Source organism: Adiantum capillus-veneris, chromosome 3 (assembly GCF_014529385.1).
Source record: "Adiantum capillus-veneris isolate H3 chromosome 3, ASM1452938v2, whole genome shotgun sequence".
NCBI lineage: Eukaryota > Viridiplantae > Streptophyta > Polypodiopsida > Polypodiales > Pteridaceae > Adiantum > Adiantum capillus-veneris.
This window is the reverse complement of record NC_140933.1, coordinates 135,770,296-135,777,351: the sequence shown is the minus strand read 5'-3', so window position 1 is coordinate 135,777,351 and position 7,056 is coordinate 135,770,296. Positions and strand designations below refer to the sequence as shown.

Sequence of the window (7,056 nt, the reverse complement as noted above, 5' to 3'; positions counted from 1 at the left end):
ACTTGTGTAAGTCAATTCATGACAAGGGCAATTGATGGTAAGCAAAAATGTTACATCTAATTGAAGAGGGCATCCTCCTGCCAGGTGTTTCAAAGTTTTAAATACCTGCAATCAAATATCCTTGTGAATTTTTTACATTTTTTAATAATTTTGGAATAAATAGATAGCCTTGGTTTCTAAAATCTTTTGGAGAGGTATCTCATGTGCTATGCATAGTATTTGAAATAGTTCTCTAAATTAAATTTTGTTTCATTTTGTTATTCCATAACAATACTTTATGTTTCATTATGTGTTTCCCTCAACAACTAAAAATGTTGAATTGTTTATTTACGTTAGATCAGCCCTAGATCCCGTGGTCGTGCACGGAGAGGGAGGAGTAGTGACGAAATCTCTTATGGTTAGGTGGATAGTAGTGACCAAGTCTCTTCGGTTTCAACTACTATCATGGTAGAGGAGCTAGAAACACAAGTAGAGGAGATTCTATCTATGGAGATGGGGCAGGGATCTTTACATGAGATAGATGAGACACTAGCCGCTGAGGAGAATGGGTTGCAGCTAGCCCCATGGGAGATAAGGGACGAAGTTAGTGCAGCCGTAGAAATGGAGGATGAACAAAAAAAATTCATGCATAGGGGACAAGATATGCTTGAGAGCACACATATATTTAGCCCCTTTGATTGTCCCTCTATTCCCTTGTGCAGATTGATTCCATATGCAAGGGTGAGAGGGTTGAGAGAGGATCTTAGTGGGTTGAAGTCTGCCTTCACAAAAGAAGGCTATATGCTAGAAAAGGGAACTTTTATTGTCTCTTTATTGACATGCAAAAGAGAGGAGAGCGTTGTGATAGGTATGTCAATACTTTCTGTCTTTTTGCCATTGTTCACATTCTTTGGATTTTGTTTAAAGTTTAACTTTTGTGTGTACTCAAGATGAGATCAAAGCAACATGGTACCTCTATGGAATGAGATCAATGATGAATGCCAATGTGAATTGAAAAAGAAACCAAAGTTTCAAGATCTTGTCAATCACACGTTCTATGTTTGGGAAGGTAATCATCGTACTGTGGCATGGACAGAGGCAATTAAAGAAAGGTTTTCCACTTCGAAGGAGAAGCATTGTCGTGTTTTGTGCACTATCATAGATCCTACCAAAGTGCCTGAGATTGCGTTGCTAAGCAGTAACTTAACATTGTGGATCCCACCCTTGGGACAGATTGGCTAGCAAGGGTTTTGTCTCTGAAATGGTGTAATGATGGCTGGGATACATTGGAGAAATTGAACATAATAGCACTCCAAGATGCTCCCGTTGAAAACAAGATTCATTGGATTTCTTTGCTTGAAGCGGACAAGATTACAAGGGGTGCATATGGTCTTAAGCAAGGAGATCACGTCTTCCGCATGTAGGATTATCGTGGATAGTTAATCTTGAATTTGTTGTACTGTCTTTTTCTTCTCTCACTCTTTTTGGGATTGTAGGTGGCTTCATAGAGAGGGTTTTTTCGCACGAGTCTTTGAAAGGGCATTTCCAATTGTGTCAGATCTTATGGATGTGCCTGGCTTGTGTCTTTGCCACATGACTCTATCCTCACATTCTATTTTGAGGAGATAAAATTTGAAGCTAGGCCCTTTTGTTTTCCAATTGAAGTGTCTCTTGGAGAAAAGACGAAGGATGTGGAGAAGCAGGCATTGAAGAAGGTAGATACATCACAAATGGCAGCACAACATTTGTCTTTCAAGTGAACAATTTATTAATTGCAATTTTATTAATTTGTTATGTTTATGTGATGAGCTTCATGTAACTTGTTAGTTGTTCATTGTAGATTCCTTATGTTTTTGGTATCCAAGAATGTATGACCTACCATGCCTTTTTTGGCAAGACAGTGGACTTAGATGGCTACTCAAGACACATGCATGTACCCCTCTAGTATGCGCACCTTGAGTGCATGGGAGATTGAGAATTGTCAGTGGTGGATAGATATGGAAAAAGGACATGCTCTTGGTCGTGAAAGAGATCTGCATGAGACGATGTCGAGGGATGCCATGATACAAAATCCACCAGTATATAGACAAGAGGAGAGACATGCAGGTATTTTTCACTCTTTGGCATGCCAAAAAACCATAAGTTAGTAGTATTTTGGCTTAAAATATTTCTTTTAAGACGCACACAACTCTCAAAAGGAAAAGGAAACATTTGTGGATACGATTGTAGAGGAGGATGTGGGCTCAATGCTTGGTATTCCTTATAAAAGTTTGTTAATGCTTTCCAAAAATATGCTTCATAGATGACTAATTTTATCTTGTTGTGATTCTCCAGTGTCTTCTGGCACCGTCATGGCTAGGAAGACTATCTCATTTGTTTATCTTGTGGAGTCTCCACTACAAAACATGTCTAGTTTTGTTGACAAAGTGGGGGACTACATTGCCATTGATGCAGACTTCAGAGTGGGAGTCCGGAATCCCATATGGATCCCTGTACATGAGCATCTTTCATGGGCACGTTCAGAGGCTACACTATATACTCGCGAGGAGAGAGCCATTCCATGGGCTGCTGATTTTATTTTCTTGGATCTCCCGTTTGGTGGGTCTCTAGTAGGCTCCTCTACTCTACCTCACTAGAACATTTGCAGTCAGGATCATGTACGTGCTGGAGTTCATTTGGCATTCTTGACGCTAGCAGATTCAGGCTGGCTTCTAATCATGGTGTCTATGGTGGGTGAGATTGTTTTGTTTATGATCATGCCATAAGATAGTAATAATCATTGTAAGTGTTTATAATAATCAATGCTTTGAACAGGAGAGGCCATTGGGTGGGTGGAGAGGTTTTGTCGTGCTGCAAAGATGGTTGTTCATCGACGTATTGTAGTACTCCATCATGGAGCCTATGTTCATTTTGAGAGTTTTGGCAGTCCCATTGAGGTGACACACTTGCTTTGTATTAATACTCCAATGGTTTATGTTGTTGCTTTATCTAACCGTGCCTCTTTTGTTACAGTTTCTTTGCTCTGTGCTATTTATGGTTCAGCAAGTAGGTATGCGTCCACCGTGCTTTGTAGCAAAGATCACTGTCCTATTTTCTCGCCTTGGCATGCAATCATCGGATTCTTTTATGATGAATCATGTTTCGGAGCTCTCTCAAGCTAGATCATCATCAGGCGAGCCATTGCAAGGTGGATTCCAGCGGAGCCATTCTTTTGTTGCATGCTTTGTGGAGCTCCTTTGCCGGCGTGGAGGTATTTTCTTGGAGCTTGGATGTGGTACAGCCCCTACACTGGCGGCTTGTGTGGGATCAGGACGGACATCTGTTGCGCTCAGCATTTATGAGCCATTGATTTCAAGATATGTGCTACCATTACTCCATTGTTGAAAGTGGAGCAGAGAGGACCCCTCCGCCTCCTTAGATATTGATGATCAGGGTGATATGCCATCCCGTGTCAATCCCTTTGATGACTAGTGAGGCCCCCGTCTTACTATGCATTGACATTGCTTATGTTTTTTGTTAACCTTTTGATGTAAACATTGGTATTTAGTGTTTATGGATAATGCTTCTATGTCTTGTTTAGTATTTTGTCTTGATGACGCATTTTCTTGTTGGTTGGAAGTTCCATGTAGGTCTACGTAGAGGAGATGGCTCGGAGCATGGAAGCGGACATGCGATACAATTCTGAAATCTGTGAGACACGTCGGAGACGGAATGTCTACATCAATGATGAGTGTGAGAATTGAGGGATTTGTAGCATATGGTTCTCGTCATGTTTTGATGGAAACTTTTGACTCAATGTTCTAATGTTTTGAGTCATGGATGAGAAGTATTCACTATTTGGAACAATTTGGTTAAAATTTCAAATCCTCTTGTGAGGTGCCTTAAATGCTAATGGGTTTGTTTTGAAATATTAATATATGTAGAAAGGAAGCTCTGTCCATTTTTTTTCAAAAACTAGTATTTTGTTTTCTTGTTAGGTCATATGCATTGACAATGCGTTGGAGGGGGAAAGTCTACATGAATGTGACTAATTATAGGAATTGAGAAATTTTTAGCATTGATGTTAAAATTGAAATTCATGTCTTGTTATTTTCATATGGTTCTCATCATGTTTTGATGAACTTTTGAGTTGATGTTCCAATGTTTTGAGTCGTGGATGAGAAGTATTCACTCTTTGGAACAATTTGGTTAGAATTCCAAATCCTCCTGTGAGGTGCCTTAAATGGATAATGGGTTTTTGAAATATTGATCCATGTACAAAGGAAGCTCTGTGCATTTTTTTTTCAAAAACTAGTCTTATGTTTTTCTTTGTTTTCTTGTTAGGTCATATGCATTGACAATGCATTGAAGGGGCAAAGTCTACATAGACAATAAATGTGACTAATCATAAGAATTGAGAAATTTGTAGCATTGATGTTAGAATTGAAATTTATGTCTTGCTATTTTCATATGGTTCTCATCATGTTTTGATGGAAACTTTTGAGTTGATGTTCCAATGTTTTGAGTCGTGGATGAGAAGTATTCACTCTTTGGAACAATTTGGTTAGAATTTCAAATCCTCCTGTGAGGTGCTTTAAATGGCTAATGGGTTTGTTTTGAAATATTGATCCATGTACAAAGGAAGCTCTATCCAAGTTTTTCAAAAACTAGCGTTATGTTTTTCTTTGTTTTATTATTAGGTCATATGCATTGACAATGTGTTGGAGGGGGAAAGTCTACATAGACAATGAATGTGATTAATCATAAGAATTGATAAATTTGTAGCATTGATGTTAGAATTGAAATTCATGTCTTGTTATTTTCATATAGTTCTTGTCATGTTTTGATGGAAATTTTTGAGTTAATGTTCTAATGTTTTGAGTCCGGGATGAGAAGTATTTACTCTTTGAAACAATTTGGTTAGAATTTCAAATGCTCATGTGTGGTGCCTTAAATGGATATTGGTTTGTTTTGAACTATTGATCCATGTACAAAGAAAACTATATCCATTTTTAAAAAAAAACTAATATCGTGTTTTGCATAGTTTTCTTGTTAGGCCATATGCATTGACAACAACACCATCATAGATATTTGCTCGGGTTCTTGTATGCTCGCTCACGCTTGCTCGGGCTACGGTAGAACTCAAAGGATGAGAGGGTGGAGCAGGCTATGATAATTAAGAGGGACCTTGGTAACATCCTAGATTGAGAGCGGGAGTAGTGTTGAGGTTGAATTATGACATGCGTACATGTTGAATGGTGAGAGACGTACAGAAACTATGGCTTGATGCTTATGATCAAGCCCACTGCCTCCAAAATAGGTGGAGAGTGATATACTAGTCATAGAAAACATATATAGTTGCTCTAAATGAGGTCAAAAACCTGTCAAAAATAGTTCGCGACACCGAATTATGTTGCCACCCCTCCACCTACCTTTGCATGCTCTTTCCTATCCCTTGCTACCACTATCCGCATGCAATCGCTTTCTTGTCCCTCTCCTTTCCTCCTCTCTTTTCTTGCTCACCAATGTTCCTTCCCTCTCTGGCCCTTGTCCTGCTAGCCTTTCTAATGAAGGCTTCTGCTAGAGAAAATTGCAAACAACGATCAAGAAAGTGAGGAAGTAGGGTTGTGTGTAGAAATCTACAAAATACCACTATTGATGGATAGATTACCTCAAGCTCCCACACACACACACACACACACACACATATATATATATATATATATATATATATATATATATATATATAGAGAGAGAGAGAGAGAGAGAGAGAGAGAGAGAGAGAGAGAGAGAGACAGAGAGAGAGAGAGAGAGAAAATCCACCGACATGCAAAAGGGGAGAGAGAGAGAGGGGGGGGGCGGGGGGGGGGGATTAAAATAGCCTCAAGCTTGGCATCCATCCAAGATTCCCATTAATGGGAATTTCTTTCAACTCAGCCGCACATTGCTGCATAATTGCACTAAATATGAGGTCCAAAACCTCCTCAAAACAGTCCACAATGATGCAAGATGTTTTAAGGAGTTTTGAAATGCATACTGATGCATTTCAAAATATTAAAAGGTATTCCTAATGGCTTCAAAAAAATTAAAAGGTGCTCCTAATTCAAAGATTCTACTCAAAAACAAGAAAGACAATGCGTTAATTTATAGCACATAAAGACAAGCAATGACGAAGCACGTAGATTTGCAACAATATTACCTAAGAAAGATGAATACAACATTGTGTGTGTGTGTGTGTGTGTGTGTGTGTGTGTGTGTGTGAGAGAGAGAGAGAGAGAGAGAGAGAGAGAGAGAGAAACACTAAAGAGAACTTAGAAAAAAACGTTAAAGAAAAAATGAAAGAGTAGAGAAACACCTATTTATATGGACACAAAAGGTCATTTGACTTTCCATCTTCATTTGCCTTTTAACTTTTCACCTTCATTTGTCTTTTGACTTTTCCACCTCCATTTGTCTTTTCATTTTCTAGACTCACCCTTCACTTATGCAATTAATATGTTTTGAAATAATTTTTATTTTTCTAAGATTGGGGAGACCTAATGATGCATTGAAGTGTTCACAGATTGCACGTTTGGGTGTAACATCGGTTCATTTATCTCTCCCCAAGACTATGAGACAGAATGTATTGGTTCACTGCATGTCTTTGGCCCCTCATGTCCAAGCCCTTGGGTATTAACAAAATCCTACTACTCTGATGTCATGTCGCTAGTCTCCATTCTGCTTACCTCCTAACCTCCTCCTTCAATGCCGCGGAGCTCCACCCCTTGCCTAGCGTGTCATTTGACTCCACCCTTTCTTGTTTCTCTCCTCGCTTGGCATTTTCTAGCTTCCCAAGTCGGCTCTCACCTCACACTCCTATTCTGATTTTTTTTAATTACATTTCCACTTTGAATGTAGAGCATCCTCTTTGATACCGCTCAATAAGAGTGCATTTTCATGCTAAGGCAATAGATATTTGTTGATGCAAGTGGTTTTGTTGTGTTCTCATTGATTTTGATGCAAGCATTGTCTTCTTCTTCTTCACTACATCTCAAAAGATGAGAGATGGTATAGAATGAGGAGCATAGTTTTGCCAACTAATCTGCTCTAAAACACCCC

General features: G+C 39.0%; 1 pseudogene; it reads left to right on the top strand.

The window, feature by feature from the left end:
• The first annotated feature begins 444 nt into the window (after nt 1–444).
• On the top strand, nt 445–3,722 carry LOC147461773 (uncharacterized; annotated as a pseudogene).
• The last annotated feature ends 3,334 nt before the right edge of the window (nt 3,723–7,056 follow it).